This window comes from Hemibagrus wyckioides, linkage group LG03 (genome assembly GCF_019097595.1).
Source record: "Hemibagrus wyckioides isolate EC202008001 linkage group LG03, SWU_Hwy_1.0, whole genome shotgun sequence".
Lineage (NCBI taxonomy): Eukaryota > Metazoa > Chordata > Actinopteri > Siluriformes > Bagridae > Hemibagrus > Hemibagrus wyckioides.
This window is the reverse complement of record NC_080712.1, coordinates 17,494,754-17,515,804: the sequence shown is the minus strand read 5'-3', so window position 1 is coordinate 17,515,804 and position 21,051 is coordinate 17,494,754. Positions and strand designations below refer to the sequence as shown.

General features: G+C 38.1%; 1 protein-coding gene and 1 long non-coding RNA gene across 18 annotated transcripts in view; one reads left to right on the top strand and one right to left on the bottom strand.

Moving 5' to 3' along the window:
• pax2a (paired box 2a) overlaps nt 1-464 on the bottom strand; it is a 32,852-nt gene extending 32,388 nt beyond the window's left edge. For 3 of the 16 annotated variants that reach the window (XM_058385993.1, XM_058385996.1, XM_058385995.1), the window contains exon 1: nt 102-455. The gene's annotated coding sequence lies outside the window, so the exon portion shown is untranslated. Of the gene's footprint in view, nt 1-101 lie in introns of all 16 variants that reach the window. The other 13 variants (XM_058385989.1, XM_058385990.1, XM_058385999.1 and 10 more) reach the window with 11 other exon arrangements.
• LOC131350961 (uncharacterized) lies at nt 352-18,962 on the top strand. Of its 2 annotated transcripts, none has more exons than XR_009204323.1 (5): nt 352-473; nt 7,143-7,185; nt 12,988-13,063; nt 13,341-13,471; nt 17,642-18,962. It is a non-coding gene; the product is annotated as an uncharacterized LOC131350961 (long non-coding RNA). The 2 variants fall into 2 exon arrangements; XR_009204322.1 differs by having other exon boundaries at nt 11,505-13,063.
• Nucleotides 18,963-21,051: the final 2,089 nt, after the last annotated feature.

The window sequence follows — 21,051 nt, the reverse complement described above, 5'->3', positions numbered from 1 at the left end:
GTACTTGTACTGGCCAACTGAACGAGACTCACCTAGCACAGATATCCTAAACACTCAGGAGAGAGCATTTAGGAAACGAGAGAAAGAAACGCGGCACTTACCTGATCGAGCAGGTCTCTGAGCTATGCCTTTCCTCTGTCTAATGGTCCGTACGGGCGGTGCAGCCCACTGGCTGTGTCCGGCCCTGTGCGCTCTCTCCCCGGCTGGGCGAGCTGCCTCTCCCCGCTGCCTGCCACACCATTTGAGCGATCATCCAAAACTAAACGGTTTTAGACGGCAACAACGAAAAGAAGGACAGCGACCTCTGCTTCAGTGCACTGAGGACTGATAAAGGAGAGAAATAGCAATCACAGCAAATAAAGCGTTTCAGGTATGATATAAAAAGAAAGAACAAAACTGGAAGTAAAATCGTGTTCTAAGAGGATATGCTAAGAGCAGCTCGCAGGGCTTTTGCCCTTGTGGGAGACTGAAAGGTAGGACTAATAGCAATGAATATTCATGATTATTTCTGCCGTATGTAGACCTGAGTTATTTTTGTTTGCATTATATATGTTGTGTACTGTTGTGTATTGACATATTATGAGGTGTAATAAGTTTGGAAAAGTTTGAGTAAGAAAGTTCAAGGCAAGGTGGCGAAGTTAACGGAGCCGTGTTTCTCATTGGCTGCACCTCGAGGTGAACCTGTGCTCAGTAGGAGGGTCCACTTCACTCACCCACCTCATATAATGGCGCTTTTAATGATAACCAGATGATTCACTTATAAATACCACATCGCTATAAACTTGTTTTGTACGGACCTGGGTTTTGATTTAAAGAATAGGTTCAGATGTTCTCTTAAACACTTAAAAGTTTGGCTATAGCGGGATTACGAAATATAATTCTTAAAGTGTGTATTAAATAATACACTAAGTATTTTTAAGTATTTAATCACAAGTATTTTGTCATTTTAATAGCAAAGATGCTGATATGTCCTGGAAGGATGGTTAGAGTGCACAATAATTATTATTATACTTAAAAAAATATATAAATCTTCAAGGTGTTCGTGGAATTATCGAGGGATTTTAGCTTCCTAGAAGGCCTCTGAACTATAGAACTTTTTTTTAGAACATATAAATTATTATGTGGTTATGGGTTATTATTGCTGCTATTATTATTATTATTATTATTATTATTATTATTATTATTATTATTATTATTTATGTAATTGTCTACAGAGTGTAGGAAAGCAATCCCAAAATGTGTCCATTGAGGCTTAAATTCATTTGATAGATTTAAATTGAGTCACAGATATCGAAATAATCAAAGATCTCATATAATATATATGTTTTTTTTTGTGTGTTTTTCTAAGTGTATTCTTTGGTGCTCTTAAATTTAATGGATGGTATTGCCTGCTTTAATACCACCTTAATACTTGCTTTTTGGTGTCCAAAAACGAAATTGTGTTCCTTATACCAGGAAACATCTTACATTAAATAAAAAGCATTTAATCTCAACATAAAAATCAACTTAAAATACTTTTTTACACGTAGGCGTACTACGTGTCGTTTTGTTTGTTTTGCAGGAGGCTGATTTGAGTGAATTAGTGAATGATTTGAAAATAAACTTCTCCTTGGCCAGAAGGGGCACTGTAATTCACCACTGAGGATAAATGGATAATTCACTTAGGGTGTAAGTTTAAAATGTCACAGTTGATCATGATTGACAAATATAATGCTGTTTAGCAAAGCAGGAAAATCAAGTAAAGATTGCTTTAATTAATAATGCATATATGCATGTACATGCATGCACGTGCAAAGTGAATTCATTTCTTTTGCTAATGCAATTTATTCGCTCATGCAGGCCTTGTTGTAATCCCACACTTATAAATATAGTTCATATTTAGTACATTTTTTTTTGTTTTTTAGATTCTCGAGGCAACTACAGATTAGTTTTCTTGCGAGACCGCGAGAGTCAGGTAGAATAATTATTTCTCTGTCATTTATTTTATCTGATGTAAGCCTCGTCTTTGCCTATGGTCCACATTCTTGGAATCATAAAGACAGGGCAACGTGTCATTAGGAATTAATGTGCTGTTTAGGCCTAATTAAAGCAGTCAAGATACTGCGAATGAAATTACAAAAATGAGTTCGTTGTCACCAGTAGCCACATTTTTGTGCTTTGTGGATATTCAGTGGTTTTAGATATTCGGAACTCTCACAAAATGTTTGTTAAATAGGAGATATAGAGGCTATAATAATTTAATGCGGAATTTTATAGCTTCACCACGCTCTGCCGTTCTTCTGGATATTGTATTATCGCGTTTTTATAAGTTGCTCGTGCGTTCATGTTCCAGTTAGCAGCCTTTATCTGTATTAGCGCGCGCTGTTAAACTCTTTGGTGAGCTTTCGGTTCATCTGCGCGTCTCAAACATCTCAAACATATCGCTCAAAACATGATTTTATGTGTGCCACTTTAGTGCAGACTGTTATGGACTGTTCTCCTCGCATAGGTAGCGTTTCACCATTTCAGTCAGCTATAACTTAAACGGGAAACCGGGTAGATCTTCAGCTTTATTCGTTTGTCGGTAGGACCAACTGTGCGTTCAACAAAATGAACCAGAGATGGCACTTCATTCCAACTATTATTTTTGCACGTGCAAAAGGGATGAACATTGTATATGTTTTAAATTTCTTTCTTTCTCAGTTCCATGTATATATATAAAACATTCTTACTAAAATTAAGTTGTCTACAATTTGTAAAATACATTGTTCATATTAAAATTGACCTCTAAGGATACTAACAGACCGCAAAACCAAATGGTGAGGCAAATAAATAAATAAATAAATAGATAAATAAATAAATATTCATACAAAAATAAAAATTAATACTATACAACCTGGCAGTCATTTAAGTTTCTGTACTGTAGCCTATACATTTCAGAGAATATAGTTTTTTTGTGTGTGTTATATAACAGTAATAAACAGGTATATTTACCTTTTTATGGGAAGACTTCATTGTTTGTAGTATGTGTTTTAGTATATTTTAGACAACAATGTTTCAGTGTCAATGTAATATGTGTCAATTTAAGTGGATGCATGTATGTGTTTGTGGATTAGCCCCTGAGGCAGTCTCAACCCAGCTGCCTCTGTCTAAAGCAGACAGGAAACAGCTTCCACTTACATGTCCACAATATGGAGAGCAACGACCTTCTGCAGGCACCTCATGTCATGACACACACCAATTTCAGACGAACGCATACTGGGCAAGGTGTACAGTTTCAGCTTTTTCATTTAAGAGAATTGACTCTTCATTTGGAAAATTATTTCCGTGCACTTTGTTAATGTGGATATTTTTAAGATTATTTCTAAAATATACTACTGACTTATACTGAGCCAATTATAAAAGTGAATATATAGGCCTAGTGGGAAAAAATGGCTCTCTTTTGCATCCATTTGCCAGCATGTCTTAGTGATATTTACGTGGGTGATTTAATCTATTTCTTAAATCTACAGCTTGCTGTATTCCTCAGATCATACCCTTGTGAGCACTGCCGGTCATGTTCAGTGGTGTAATAATCATAGAAACAGTGAGTTTGATCTATAGAAGCCATAACAGGGCACAATGAACCTCCCTTACACACACTGCTTAGCACTGGCAGTGGAGACTGACATACGGGAGAAGCCTGAGGAGTGATCTGAACAGGGCTATTTGATTGGCAATAAAGGCAGTTGGAGTATCCGTAATGGATGTGAGATTTCTCTTGTTAAGTCCATTTGGCCTGGGCGTTGTGACTGAAGTCAGTGTGAGGCTAGATTGAAAACTCAGGGAGAGGCTGATTATGGTGTGTGTTGGAGTTTTATTGCATAGTCCATTACGCTGGTCAGCGCTTACACTACACACTGTCTCCCAAAGCAAAGGCTGGGTGGATTAATGGAGCAATGCTGCAGTACAATCCAACCCCCTCAGACATCCCAACCGTTATTTCTCTTCACAGAGACTTTAAACTTGTCCCAATTCCTGCAGCATTTAATGTTAAATAAGTTTCACCCTCCCTTCTTCCCCAAAGAAGGGCACAGCAGGTCCCTACACCCTCTGAATATGCTACTCATCATTTATCTTCCCTCTATTTTTGGAAAGAATGAACAGCAAATGTCAATGTCTTTTCTGTCATAGTTAGATTTTTACAAAAGCTATAAGGTTTGAGTTTATACTTAGAAAGATGTACCAAAGATCAGGCAACATTAATGGGAATGTAAACCTGCTTGAAAGGATTATTTTTTTAAAATGATACATATAGAAAATTCAAGACAAATGGTATTTTTTTAAAAACCAGAAAGAAAGCTGTTATACCGATTAGAGATGAGCTGAAAAAATAGTGAGCACACTACATTAGAAAGACATAATAAATAATGGAACAAAAGTACAAAATTCTCCCTGCGGAAATCTGGACTGCTTCGTGAAATCTGGTCCCCACACCAGCAAGCCCCATCAACTCATCTCCCCTTGCCAGCTTTTCATATTTAAAGCCAGTACGGGTTTAATTACCAAATGATGACAGTGTCATATGGTGCCATGATGGCACAGGATATGTGCGAGACACTGAGTGACAGTGGGAAGCTGGAAAGCAAAACAGGAGCGAAAAAAATAGCTGAGACAGTAAAACATCTGTAATTTGCAATTCGCTGGTGTTCAATGGTTGCTCATGGATTAAAGATTAAAAACTATTGTCTGGCAGATGGAAGAGAGGGAGAGAGAAAGAGAGTGGGAGGGGGAGCTTCTGAGCAGCCCATTTACATTTGTATAAAAGAAAGCACTGTTAGGATAATCACATGGAAAAAAAATAAGCTGTCTCCATTACATACTCAAGGCAATGCCTCCATTAGCTCTATATGCAGATGTAGATGCTCCTTTTCTCAAATCATACTGTAGTGACAGCATGGCATTCGTTTTAGCTGCTCTGTGTCTTCTCTGATGCAAATCCAAACATCATATTTCAAATAATGACAAAGTTTATGATGTTTCGTTCACAATAAACTAAAATAATACAAGGAAATCTGACATTCATTACTACTGCAAACTATTAAAAGTTGAACCAAAGTATTTCCAGTCAAGTTATTAGGGCATACTTTTCCCCCCTTTCCCCACACTGGTCAAATGAGTAGAGCTTCTACACCTGATCCTTTATTGTAATTGTAATTAATGGCTGTTTTCTTAGTCATGCTGTGTCTTAATGAGTTTGCACTTCCTAATAAACAGTGAGAACCAACACTTTGTATATGGATAAATATCATGTAGAATAAAATGATTTTAAAATATTGTTATGGTCTGATGCTACTGTATATGTCTGAGGCTGACCCAGGGTTATTCTAGTTGGATATGCTTAGAGGTTTCTTTGATGCGCTCTGTGAGTGGTTATAGGTGGGGGTAATGGGCAGGCCACTGGAGCATGGAAGACCACCTGAGAATTATTTTTTGGGCACTAGCTGGTCATCTGACACCAGCGCTCTAGAGAAGGTGCTCAGCACTAGATTTCATGAAAGCACTAACAGGGCTGAATTAAAGGACCTCTTCAATAAAACATCAGCTGTTTTGAATGGCACACGCTTGAGCTGCTAGTGTAATTGACTTTTTGACTTTTTTTTCCGGATTTGCATGGACTCTATAGAGAGCTCACCTGGATAGCATTGCTCTCCGCCGAAATTACAGTGGTGTGTGTTATGTTACATATAATAATCACTCTTCACTGTGCAGTGTTACTCAATAGGCCGACTTAATTCTTTAATTCTCACACAGGAGAAGGGCTCTCTGTAAGCAATCACTGTGACTACTAAAGTAGATGTGTCTATAGTACAAATGAGATCTCAAACACACTCAGTTCTATCCTGCTCCCTTGAGTTAAAATAGAAAGAAGTAATGAAAGATGAAAAAAATTTAAAATGTCTTTTTGCTTCATTGTGTTTTGGAAATGGTGCATAATCATTTGCAATGTAATATTAATATAAGTTAATATAATTTAATATTAAATGTGTTGTAGTTCTACACCATACCTAATACATTAAAATACTACAGTAGTTAAATCCTTCAGATGTATGCATTTAAAGATATATCCTTTCCTTTCAGTTTGAGTGGCAAAATCAAATAAACATGATTATTTTTTTTCAAAAAGCTTATGTGAAAATAGAGCACAATAACTGTGCCTGATGTATTGTGCACTTAAACCTGCTGTCTAAACACAACATTAGATAGAGTAGTACCATACTAAACTGCTTTGGATAGATGAGTGCAAGCCAAAGGTGAATTACACAGGGGGTTGTTGGTATCTGTGCCTCTGATCTCCCTCTGATAGCCCGCTCACTGCCGAACATCTGTCACGCCGCATGCTGCGCTCACTCACACGCGGAACGTCAGGTGATGCTGTTGCATGGTTATCCGTGCAACGTGGTCCATGTGGAGATCCCCAACATCGCTGCTCATTAGCAGGGAAAGCAGGGCTGATCTGGACTGCTGGAGCTGTGGCTTGGTCTCGGGATGGAGCCTGGCAAACCAGGCAACACGTCCGAAGTGGGCAAGCCCCTCCAGATTGCATGGATATCAGAAGTGACATCACAAAGCCAGCAAAAATTAGCATCCCTAATGGTCTGCCAGGCCAAACATTATTCTTCATGATGAGGGGCAGCCATGCCTGCTTAGGGCTCGTGGTGAATGAGCCAAAAGCAGAGGAGGCTTTTCAGCTCTCAACCCAGCCAAAACCTACATGCTCTATCTTCCAGTGTCATAAAAGAAGTTTTTTTTTAATGTTACTGGAAAACTATAGTCTATTGTTTTGATATTAATAAGATTTTGTTGTTTTCATGATCTAAAACTATATTTTTGCAGAACATTATATTTGCAACTCTGACATTCAACAGAAGTCATAAATTATTATTTTAAATTATGAGGAGAATGTGTCACGGCAATCCAGCATTACAGAAAGCTGCCCCACTCCTAGTTTATTTTAGGAAATAGCTGCCATAGTCTAAGAATGTAAAGTCACGAATGATCAATGAAAAGAGGAGAGTGGCTTGGCAGATTTAATTAATTACAGCACATTAAAATGTTTGTTTACAGAAGTGAATACTTACAAGGGGTCTGATGTAAATTAATTTGAAATGTTCTTCCCCCAGTCCCTGGAACATGTCGACAGCAGTTGAGGTAGTTTCATGGCAGGTAAGCGTATGTCTCATTGGATTTCCATCAATTGCTCAAAGGTGTGTTTGAAAACAAAGATGCATGGTGCACAAATTAGCCTGAATGGTAACATGATTGCATATTAAGAAATCTAATTAGTATTCAAGAGAATACAAAGAGAAGAGCTGAACAATACTGCATTAATGCATCTGACAGATTTTATAAGCATGTTGCCCTTACGTTCTGTTCATACCAAAATAATTCAACAACTGAAATAAAAATAGCTATTAAAATTTTATATTTCATTATATTTCATTATATTATATTATATTATATTATATTATATTATATTATATTATATTATATTATATTATATTATACAGCTAATTCATATGAATATTAATATGAATATACAATAATATTGAATATACAGTATGTTGCTATGTATAAAAGTGAGGATATCTGTAAAAATGTTTCCAATGCCTGTAACAAAATAATGTCTTTTGTGTGGTTATGTGTGTGTTTGAGAGAGAAAAAGAAAGAAAGAAAGAAAGAAAGAAAGAAAGAGAGAGAGAAACTGTGGTCAACAGGTCTCCTGAGGTTCTTCTCCTGGACAATGATGTATTTAAGTCCTCTTAGAGGTCAGATGGACTTTATCCAGCACATCACCTGCAATCAATAGCGTTGGTAAACCAGGCTCAACCCGGTGGCTGTGAGAACTCCCCTTATAAACAAACTCACAGAGAGGCTGGTACGGGCCATTGCCCTGCTAAAACCGCAGCCGGGGTCCTTACACACGTGCTTGTAATGTCACTATGAGAGAACCCATTGTGGAGAAAAGTGTCAGAAAATAAGAAGTAAATTGACAGATGTGTGTCTGTAAAGGCTAGTGGGTTGCTGCTCAGTGAATAACAGCAGAAAGCACAGAAACTCATTGGAATGGGAGATTATCCAGAGCATGAGTAATTATTTTGCCACATTATGTCATTTTTGGTCTTCTTCAGGATTCAGGATGCCCAGGACTCACTGCACAACAGAGATGCAACATGCACAAATAGCTATTAAACATGTTTAGCACAACATATGCTTTTAGCTGTCATGCACTGAAATAAAAATAATATTTTAGCAAGTGAAAATATCTCGAACATGGGTACACTCATCTAACAGTTCTTATTATGAGATTATTTTAAACAGCATGTATGATTGTTAAACCTGTCTCAATAAAAATTATTTTACAAAGATACTACTCACAAAGACTTTCACTTGTTAAAATGTACATTTTTTGCAGTGCACTTTTGTCCATTTGTGAGTAATATTGTAAGAATGAAGGCAAGTCCTGTTTGACAGACATCGTCTAAACACAAGATAATGTAAAATCTTTTTACTATTTTTTTCTTAGATATTTTATACCTCAGTGATATTTACATTCGTGAGAAGCTAGGATGTTGATTATTATTAATCACCATTAGCTAAAGGACATAATGGCGATCATAATGACAAGCAGATTGTGTTGATTTTTGTTGAATTTTACATTATCTAAGTTATTTTACGTATATGCTATTAAGTAGTTTCTAATAATTACATTTCAAGCAGAGCCACAAATTGACTTACACAGTTATTGTGAAAAGCCAGAACATGGTTTGTTGACAAACTGACACATAAAATAGGAGCATAGGTTCAATCACGGCCTTTCTACTTGGATTGAGAGGAACCTATGAGCCTAGGCAACAAAGGCAGATGCTGTGGGGTGTGTAGCTACTGTAAGTGGCTTTTGAAGAATTGGCACAGTCATCTGGTGAACACCTCACATCTCTCACAAACAAATGAAGACCCAGCACTTCAAAGTGAGATTGATATCTCTCTCTGAACTTCATCCCGAATATTCTGAATATTGAGAGAGGTGCACTCCTCCCTTGGGATTGTAGTGGCGGCTTCTCCTCCCCTGCTCTGCCAAAGAGGGGAAAGAGATTGCCCCTGTAGATCTTTCATGTTCATCAGTATTCACTCATTCATTGTGAACCATGGCAGCTGAAATTCGTCCAAGTATTGCTGGATGGATGGCCTAGCTATCCACTTTGTCGCAGTAAGGATGTCTGAAATTGAGTTGCAGAATTAAAATAGAACAATCCTCAATTTTTACAGACTCCAGACACTGCTATAAATTTTACTTAGTGACTGAAAACTTTTCCATTTGCTCCGTGGGTCCTTGATGTACCCAGCTTTTTAATAGATCATAGACAGATGTATCCGGTTTTTGCTGCTTTCAGACTGAATGAGATGTTTTTGTGGGTTTGGCAAATATAGATATTTTCTAGCTTAGTTTATTGTTTTTGAACTTAAGCTTTAAATGTGACTGAGCTAAAGAGATTTTTGTGAATCAGACACAGAGTTCCGAACATTTCCATTACCATTGTGTTGGACAAGGCTACAGTGAATTGGTGTTTAGTGAAAAGGCATGTTTTAAGGCATTATTGTTTTAATATTGATTATGTTTTGATGGATTGTGTGGATTTTAGAATTAATATAATTGATATAGCAGGTATCCCGTAAGTAGTAAATACTGTCAATAATATCAACCATGAGAAAATGCTTCAGTGACCTGGTCTTCCATGGGTCACAAAATAGGCAAATGGCTTTGACACAGAGGCAATGGGCCAACAAGGTTTGTCTCTTTGTCAATAAACCAGGTGACACCTCTATTGATGTCCTGCTCTTCACCATTTAAACACAGAAAAGATGAAACTCATACACTGAGTAAGTTTATGGACACCTGTCTTTTAAAAAAGGGTATTAATAACTGACCATTGTTGGTCTTTGCTAAAACATAACGCATTATAGATTAACCATGATTACCTACATAACATGTACAATCACTGGCCACTTTATTAGGAAGACTGAATACACCTGCTCATTCATGCTATTATACAATCATGTTTCAGCAGTAAATGCATAAAATCATGCAACTATAGTTCAAGAGCTTCAGTTGCTGTTCATATAATAGATCAGAATGGGGAAGAATGTAATCTAACCATGGCATCATTGTTGTTGCCAGACAGGTTGGTTTGAAGATTGCAGTATATTCTATGATGTTCATGCACAATGGAATCTAGACTTTACACTGAATTATCTATCTATCTATCTATCTATCTATCTATCTATCTATCTATCTATCTATCTATCTATCTATCTATCTATCTATCTATCTATCTATCTATCTATCTATCTATCTATCTGGTTATGAGGCAAAATGACATGTTAAAACTTGCGGAAGATGCCTTAGAACAATAGAAGACTGCTTTGGGTTCCATTCCTGTTGGCCAGCAACAAGAATAAACACTAACTACTGCCCAGAGTCTACACTGGGCACTGGCTCACCCAAACTTGACAGTTGAAGATTGAAGAAACATTACATGTTTTGATTAAGTTCTGCTGCAATGTGTAGATTTTAGGGTCAGAAGTTGCCATCAGCAGCAAGAATCCACAAACCCAACCTGACGTATCAAGAGTTCAGGCAGGTGGTTGTGTAATAGAGTGGATAATGTTTTTTTGGCACACTTTGCACCCCTTAATACCAATCAGGCATCATGCGAATGCCATAGTCTATTTGTGTATTGTTGCCGACCATGTATATCCCTTTATGGCCACAATTTACCCATCTCATAATGGCTGCTTTCAGCATGATAAATCTCAGTGTTACAATGTACAAATCATCGCAAACTGGATCCATGAACATGTCAATGTCTTCAGTGTACTTCGGTTGCTTCCCCAGTCACCAGACCTTAATCCAGTTGGGATGTGACAGAATGGGAGGTTTGCAGCACAAATGTGATGCAATCATATCAACATGAATCAAAATAAATAAATAAATAAATAAATAAATAAGTAAATAAATAAAAATGGTTCTAACACCTTGTTGAATCCATGCAAGAAAATGGATACTGTTCTGAGAGCAAAGGGGGGTACTACCTAGTGTGTACCTATTTGGGACAATATTAAAAAATCTATACACTAATACAAGAAACATCAGTAGCAGGGAGTTCTCCTGGTTTTCAGAGATACTGTTCTGTACCTTTTGCTGGGCATGATGTTTGTGGAGCTTGTTTGTCTCTCTCGATCCTAATTTTGGTCCAACTCCTCCCAGAGCAGTTTGATTGGGCTAAGCTTGGGTGACTTTCCATTACACACATAACTGTCTCCTTCCTTTCCAGATATCACAATGATTTGGATTTAATGAACTCAATGACTGAATCATAAAATCAATGACTGAATGAATTACATTTTTCATTCATTCATACATTAATTCGTTCATCTCTTCACTTTTCCATTCATCTTCTGTAACTGCTTGACCTCCTTCTTAGGGTCATCATGGATGTCCCTGGAATACTGGCTGCAAGAGAGAAGAATTCAGCTGACACTTCACACACTTTTAAGTATTTCTTAACATTACGTTATATTTTAACCCATAATCCGAAATACAGATCCATGGCTCATAGCAAATAACAGTCACTAATGGTTACATAGCATTATTGAGCAAATTTTTGTAAATACTAAAATACCAAGTATTTAACTTTACCACTTGATCTTACATATGCTTCACTGGCAGGTTGTCCACAGAGAAGATGAATCCTGACAATCGTTCTTCTCAAAGAGAATAGAGTCAGTGGTGCTTCTTTAGTCAAAGACAGTGTATGGAATGTCTGCGATCTGAAACTGAGTAAAACTCAACTCTCTGCTGCACTTTGAACAACAGATAAATCCAGTCTTCCACTCTATCTACTCTATAATGATCTTCCCTAAGAGATAAATCAATAATTGCTAAGCTACAAAGACCATTTTGTCGTAAAATGGTAATTAGCATGGGTCTTGACCTCCCTCGTGGCATCCCCCACTAACCCATCTGAGGACCAGGGCATGTCCAGAGTTGCCACTTAATGACGCTAACATTACACACTCGCTGAACATTGTCGAGCTTTTGTCTTCATTCACATCGAAATGAAGTTCTTGGGGCCCACGTTTATCAATCATGGTGGGGCTCCAGCTGTTCGCCAGTCTTTGGCCTGACTTCAACAGCCGTGCTTACAAATTGTCTCTGAATAGCATGGAGCACAACCCCCCTCCTTTTTTGTCACTCTCTGTTGACAAATGTTCCTCTGCTGCTTTTCCCAGACATGGCCGACCCTACCTTCTGCTCCTCACTATTCAGGCAGGATTTTGGGCCTCATGTTCTTCCAGTGACAGAAGCCTGATGAGCCACAATGGAATTGCTTCTGAGCATCTACTGGCTCATAGAGGTGTTGTTAGATGATATTGTGGTATTGTCATTATTTAGTGCCAAAGTCCATATTTTTTATTACAATATAGAATATAGATCATATTTAATTGCAAAAATGCTTTTTGATGTAGTTGCTAGGTAAGCTGGGTATGCTAATGAACATACTTCAATTTGTAGAGCTAGTCTCCTTTTCTATGCATGTTCCATTCCTCCAGAGTAGTCCAGAAAACAGTAGACTACAAAGCCAACAACTGTGAAAATGTGGGTTTGCCCCAGAAGGATGAATGACGTACAGTTTCTCTTTCCTGCTGCTTTGAAAAGTGAAATAATTAAGATAGATGGACAGATGAATTAGTTGTCTTCCAAGGTCAAGTGCTGATTGCCTTATTACTCTATTACCTCTCTGTTGTGAAACTGTTACCGCTGACACTTTTTCATGATATTTGGTTCATCCACAAAAGAAAGGGAGTGAGTGGGGGAGTGAGAGAGATACAAATTGATTGTTTGGCGGCCAAATCAGTCATAGTCATCTTCGGTGGATGGATTAATGGGTTTGATGGCTGTTGCAGGTTCAGGCATGGAGACGCGCTGAGAACAAGAGAAATTGGTTTGGGCCCCCGGGAGCTGAATCGATGTGAGTAGCATGTAAGTAGCACACTGTTATTTTGTAGATATGTGTAGATGTATTTGTGTGTCCTTAACTGAATAATATTTCTTAAACAGGACTAAATAAAAGTTGTGGAGATCTGGCTATAAGTATCTAAATATAATTTTTGGAAATCTGAGAATCGTTTGTAAACATTTGAATCAATGTAAAAAATAACAAAGCTAGAAATAACATTTTGAACTATGGAAGAAATTTTTAGTTATACCAAATCTACTGCCTTTTAATATTGTGATTTAATTTGAATGTATTTTTCAGTGCTTCTTGAATAGGCCCTGAAAAGGTCAGCAGCTGTGACAAAAATCAAAATCCATTTTCTGCAGCCAAAATGTAAATAGGACCAAACATCGGATGTTCCATTCATCTCAATCATTCTGGAGCCTTGGAAAGTAGGTGGAGTTGTTCTTACAAAAAGTTATGTTTTAAAGGTTTGTTGTATTTCTTTATGCCTATAAGTATTTCTTTTAATAATACCATAATAATAAAATAGTCTGTGTTCGGAAATTCACAATGGAAAATAAATAATAAAAGATACCCTGACATATATCATATATTTTCACAGATTAAATTAGCTACAAAAGTAGGCAAAGGTCTCATAGAATTGCTTCTGTTTAAGAATATAATGGAGTTTGCGCCACGTGCTGAGACACAACACATGAAAATTGCTCCCTGAATTATGACGGAGAGCCTTCCTACCTCAGTCTTGAACAAGTCCACCCACACTAAATCTGTATCAGTGGCCCACATCAGGGTAGTGCAGCTAAATCTCCATTTTAGCCTGCACATTTTCCTTTCCATTCAAACAGGGCATGTGTGAAATTAATCAACTCCCCACTGTAATTCTAAATATTTGCCACGTGGGCTGATTGGGGTCAGTGGCTCAATCCCACATCAGGAGAATGCGAACTCTGCATCATGATTGATTACCAGCGTGGCTGCACATATTATTATGAAATGAATTTATTAGCTTTAAATCTACTAGTAATGTCCCACTGTTTTAGATCCTTTATGCAATTTTCAGCAAGTCAGGCATGGGTGACACGAGCTTGTGTAAAACACTTTGCTGTGAAGGCTTTACAGTGGAACACCCAGGCTTGCTTCCTCTGGGGGAGCGCTCACGTAGGTGCCACAGTGGTAATAAAACAGGCCTGAAGTACCAGAGTATTTCTGCTGCTCATTTGTATTTAGAATAAGCGCCGAGGACTCGCACTGAACACCAGTCAAGGCTCGTTTTCCCCCAGATAAACAGGCAGATTGAATGGAGATTAACTTCACTTCTTCCTTTACATCAAGATTTTCAGTATTTATGGTGTAATCTGTATTGGCTGACAATCATAAATCACAATTTGATGGAATGAAATGGCACCAATTTACCTGTCGAACAATGAGGTCTTGTATTTATAGCTATACTACCAGTACATTTTATGGTTATGATGATTTGAATTGCATCAGTTCATTACAATCAGTATTAACACCATGCTTTGAATAGAAAGAAAAGATTGCCAAGAGTCAGTCTATTTTAACCTGCATTTCTAATAGCTGTATGAGTGCGATAACTAAGCAAAGTACTTGGTGGTAATGAGTCATGTGACACCTCATGGGGTTTACCATAACTATTTGAGTAAATGGTCGCTCTCCACCAACAATTCCCTTTGATGACCCATTAGATATTATGGAGCAGCCTGCTGTGAGCGCCATAGTCATATTCCTACCAAATTTGTGTTTAATGCCCAAGAGACAAACAATAACTAGATTTTAAAAACTTCCATACATTAGCTTTCATTTGGAAGATTCATAATACACTAGAAAACACTTTATTTGAATCATTAAAGGTTTGATATTTTCATCAAGCCATCATTATCCCATGATCTTTTTTTTTTTTTTTTTAAAACCATAGATTATTTTACTCCACATATAATACAAATAAATATTGCCATGATATTTTGTTATATTTACAGTTTGGCCTTAGGCTCAATGCTGTTTAATTTATTTTATTTTTTTCTGTAATTTCAGAACATTTCTTAAGGTTACTCAAGTATTCAAATATTAAACGGCCCTCTGCAATGCTGCTCCTAGTGCATTGGTATCAAGCATATATATCTAGCACATTGTCCCACACATATTTGTTTGCTAATAGTGTGCGGATTTCTCTGCGAATATCCTCATAAATCTTACTCGACTGCAGGAGCATGTACAGCTAATCTGGATCCCCTCTTTGTTTTGAGCTGCTCTGTTGTTCCATGTAAGCTTCAGCCACTGATGTCTGATCAACTTCCAAGGCTGCTGCTTGGCAGCTGGGGAATATATAAAGATAAATGGTATTATGTTAAATTCCACTTAATGACAAATTTTTAATTTTCTGAACATGGTCATTTTCTGGCTTGTGAATCAAGTGAAAGAAGCTAATTACATGAAGATCTGAGCAAAAATAACTCCTCATTTTCAAGGATAATGGAAGAGAAATGTTGTAGATTAATGGCACTATTTATCTTTTTTAAATTTCTATCTTTCTCTGGTGATAGCTGGGCTCCCCAAGGAAAATATTCATAAAATGAAATTGAAGTCGTAACTTAATAGGTTATTAAAATTTTTGAGTGCATATCACTTCTCCTTTCTCAGCGCTGTAAATTTAAATTGAAGTTTGTGGCGTTTGGAGTCACCAGCAGAGTTTTTTATGATGGCACAATAGAGGGGGAACATGCATCTTTGTCAGGAGATATTTGCTATTCTAATTTTATGGCAGGCCAGATTATCAAAAAGGAATGTCACGGTGCGGGCTGCTGACAACACCTCAGCCTTCAGCCATGTGTTTCCATTAGAGGACCTAGCTGTCCAGGGGTTTGTTCGCCCTATTATTTTCCATTTCTGTCTTTTATCTTGATTTAAAGTGAAGCTCACTGCATATTCCTATGCTGTCATTTTGCTTTCTCTGCCAGAGCCCGAGATTGGACAGTGCTGAGCGCCTCAGCACGGAGACCTGCCCTCTCTGGGGGCAGAGTAGGGAGCGCTTCAAGGTGGAATAACTATCTTTAGCTGGGGTGTGTTTGGAAACACGGGGCGAATAAGAGATGAGTGACCGAGGTGATAGAAATATAGAGAGACCATCATCATTGCCCCAGCTTTTTTTTTCCAAGGTCACAGAGCCAAATTTATTTATTTCCCTGAAAGTTATGATGAAATTTTACTGAGTACTTTGTGGTAATGATGAGGGAGATCAGTGATCATAAATTTGTCTTGCCATTTGGCCACCAATGATGAACCATTTATTATTTGGCCTTCAAGGACACACCATGCCATTTAGATGGCAGCAATATATGATAAAATACATTTCACAATGTAGCCATTATAAAAATGGAGGTAAAATCTGATACCGTTTTACCCATAGTTGGTTCTTTGTGATGTTCAAATTGGTGTAGAAAATCAGATGATTAGATCATTTGTAAAGGATCACTTAATCATATTAAGAATACACAGTATATTTTTTTCTACACAATTCATATTACTCGTGGACTCATCATCTAGCAGCCATGTCATTTGCATAACACTGTGATGTCTCTTATTAATTGGCTATTTAAAATCTCATTGTAGTCCCAAGACAACATTAATGGTTTGGAGCCACACCCCTTCATTGCCTCATGCTCTCTCAGGGGCCCTTTTGGGGATTCCTCAGTGGGCAGTGTTTTTTAGTTCATTAATGGTCAATTACTTACAGCTTATGGGCCCCTCTGTGCCATCAGCATAAACAACCATGAGGGATGCATTCTGCCCCAGTATACTGTATACAAATAATGTAAACATAAAGACAATATCACATACATTTTATGTGATATAGATATAGAAGTGAATTAATTATTCAACAATTAGTAATATTTTATCTCCCCCCCTGTTTTAGACATTCAACAATTAAACTTCCCATCAGAAATAGTGGCTTTCATTGTTCCCTCAAGGAACAATTTTGCTTCCCAGGTCTCTACTTAGAAATTCTGCATGCTGAAATCTTAAAGTAGAACATATTGGAATGCTCAGACAATCCTGACCTGTTTATGCACGAAGAGTTGATAGGCTGTCAGGCCCCCAGCGAGAGGGCCTGGAATGAGGCAAGCTATCCTTTAAACTGCCTGCCTGATATTTGTGGATAATAAAAGAAATAAATCAGACAATAGGCCTAAATATTCCATTTGTTATCCATATTCCTTATGGGCAAAAAAAATGTAAAAACAGCAATTTTTTTCCTGACATGTGCTGGGATTGTAACACTGCCTGGGTTGGTTTCATGTCCAAAGACAAAGAATATTCTGCTGCCTATGTGCTATAACTCTATTCAGCCCTGTGAATAGCACATTTGAATGCTTCCCTCTTGTCCTCTTTTGTCCATGTTACCCTCATAGCTGTGATGATTATTGCTTAGTTTTATTCATTTTATGCATCTAAAAGATTTTTCTCTCCTCTTTTCCTCACCTGCGTCATGAACAGACACAGATATGACTACGGGGTCCAGCAGGGTTAGGATGTCCAGCTTTTGCAGCCTAATGCTCTTCATTTAGTATCTCTTTCCCCAGTGCTCCATGCCGCGTCTGTGTGAAAGATGCCTCCATCAGCAAAATGGTGGTGACAGTCTGAGGGGAATGAGCTCATGAAGTGATTACGAGAGCGGGTGGCAGTCATTCAGACCCCTGAGATGACAGCACATCCACAGAGAAAGTGCCCGACTGGCATTAATCCCAGAGAAAATCGCCAGCCTCCAGGAATGCATTGTGGGTCTGATAAGATGGTTGTTATAATATGCACTTAATCAGCAGGTCCCCAATGAGTCTCCTGGTATTTCCAAACTGGAGGGAGTCTTTGTGAGGGACCTGAAACATCAAAGCCAAATGACAGAGTCTTATTATCTTTTAATGCAGAATATGGCATTATAGCTCTATATCTCATCATCCCCACAGCTATCGAATCAGCTATCAAAGCATCTACAGACTCATTTCACTCACCTTCACATCTCTCCAATACACTGCAAATATTGAGGAAATCTATTTTAAAACCATTGTCCTAAAATTAACCACAGACTCACGTACTTTGTTAATACTCGGTCTCTTCAAATAAGTAAAAATACACAGCTCTGGTCAGTATCTGATTATATTCACTCAACATGCTGTCAGAGAAGAGCAAAGCAAACGCTTTTCACTCTGTCATTAAGCAGTTTACAGGGGAAATATGGGCCTCACTGAGACCTGAGCAATCTGGAGCAGCTTCACCCTCATACACAGCACTCTCACTTTCATATACCGAGTCTTGCGTGTCTAGTTGAAGACTAGAAATTCAGTGCTCACAGCATCACATTCCTGTTCCTGGCTAAGTGAAAGTGTGGTCTTCTGCAGTCTTGTAGCCCATCCACCCCAAGATCTGATGCTTTGTGCATGCTGAGATGCTTTTCTGCTCACCCCAGTTATAAAGAGTGATCATATGAGTTATTATCTCCTTATTATATCCTTCCTGACATCTCTTGTAAACAAGGTGTTTCCACACAAAGGACTATCACTAACTCATTTTTTTCATACCATTCTGTATAAACTATAGTATATAGACTCTAGTGACTCTGTGTGAAAATCCCAGGAGATCAGCAGTTTATAAATTACTCAAACCTGCCTTTCTCTATACCATCATCTATGCCACAATCAAAGTTACAGTTTTACAATTTTTCTTCATTCTGATGTTTGATGTGAACATTAACTAAGCTTTTTACTTGTATCTGCATGATTACTTGCATTGAGCTGCTGCCACATGAGTGGCTGATTAGATAACTACATGAATATACATGTGTACAGGTGTTCCTAACAAAGTGGACAGTGATGCATGTATGTATATATTGTTTTTTTTGAATATACATGTGACAGTTTTTAATAAATGATGTATATTTATATATAGTAGACTGGTTGTTATATTTTTATGTGTTGTAAAACTAAAGAGCTTCATCACTGGTGCTACACCGAGATGCTAGTATGACCCAGGAAATGATGGTGCAGGTGAATCACTCTACTGATTATTGATAGTGGACTAGTATGACGTGATGGTGATGGGAGGCCGGGCAAGCTCCAGGCGAGACCCCACACCACACCCTGGGGTCCCACAAATATCACACTTGTAATTTCACGCTTCTGATTATTATTGCACACTCTAGCTTTGAGCACAGCTTCTCCACCCATCCTCTTTCTCTTTCCCAGCTGAGCTACTATTTTAACAGGACAAGCCCACCTCCTACTCTCTCATACACACACATATACCCACTGACTTGCGAAAGTATATACGATCACTTATGGCACTCACACACACACATACACACTCACATGCACACACTTTAATTCTTATTTTTTAATGTCTTGCCTCTCTGGACCAGTCATGAGCTTTCTCATTCCTCCTTCTCTCATTTTCAGTTAATTCGCCACCATCTGCCTCAGCATCTGTTTGAGGAGGCAGAAAAAAATGTCTGCCAGGATGGAAAAAGTCTTCCCTTTTTCTTTCTCTTGTTTCACTTATGCTATTCCATCCTTATCTTTCTTTCTTTCTTTCTTTCTTTCTTTTATTCTCTCTCTCTCTCTCTCTCTCTCTCTCCCATTTAAACACAGTATCCTCTTTAGCCTTTGTCTGACTCACTGCTCCACCCATTTTACTCAGAATCTTTTTTACATAATCTCCTCAAATGCTCTTTCTCTTACCACTCAATCTGCAGTTTGTAAACCTACAGCCTGCTTCCTCTCTTACTCTCCAGGGAAACAGACAGAAAAGGAAGTTTTAGGTCCTTTCCATTTCCATGTGGACAACAGCAAAAGAGCTATTTAACACACTCCTCCCCAAACATGCACAAACCAGCCCCTTCCATAACTACCCGGTACTGGCTCCTGAATATCCTCAAGCCTCATCCTTCTTCTTGCACTTTTTCAGGCTTGCCAACAATAGTGGTGGGCTGCGACAGATCTGAGTCTAGGCCAGGCTTCTTTTTTTTTTTTCAGGTTTCATCGGTCCTTCTGTTAGAGGGTGGCTGTGGCAGAAAGGCTGCAGCAGAGGCGACACTGCCTTGGGGTGCACAATCCTCTGTTTAGAAAGCTTATTGTGCTGTGCTCTTTGACTGACACCAAGCCCATCATAATCTCTTCCCCACAGGGACTTGCACCATTTGTCTAGCAGACCTTACAAACTGTTCTGACCTCATGTCCTCTATTCCGTGCTGTATTAGTGTCATTTAATTAATTCTAACCTCCTTTGCATCTTTACTTTCTTGCTTTCAAAAGGGTCTAAAATGGGAAAATGCTTCCAAATCACATTTGCACCATCGAGGATCAACTTGCTCAATACAGTTTTTCTTGTGATTAATATCACTTGCCAATTTGAGGATATCAATTTATTAGTATATAGCATATTTTTGGAAAGGACAGAGACAGCATATATTATGGCTGAAATTGAAAAAAATAAATTACATGCTTTTCAGTTCCTCTATAAAATGTCATTATTAGATGTATCAAACAAGCACAATGTCTTCTTCTGGCACTGACACTGCCTATCCATTACTATATGATCCTTTTAGCTTGGCAGAATAACTCTTAGGGATGAGATGCCTTTTGCCTAAGGTGGGTGTGTGCTTGTGTTATTCATTTTCCCATAATGCCTTGCTCTCTGTATTTCTCCACAGGGAGCACTTGGGTGATAAGTTGCTACATTACATGCTAACTTTTTAGCAATAGCACTGCATTTGACTCTTTTATGGTCCAGAGCCTAATGGCTACCCTAAGGCACTCCTTTCGGCAATCAGGGCACAAATACGTGGAGGCTGACACAGTCGTTTGCTCAAGTCTTCTCTCTGGTTTGGCTTATTTTCCCTTGGAGATTATCAGTATAACAACAATTATTTCAAATGTCACTGATTCATGCCTCGAGGTCATAGACAAATGTAAATTGCAAATCTATTAACACTTATAAATAT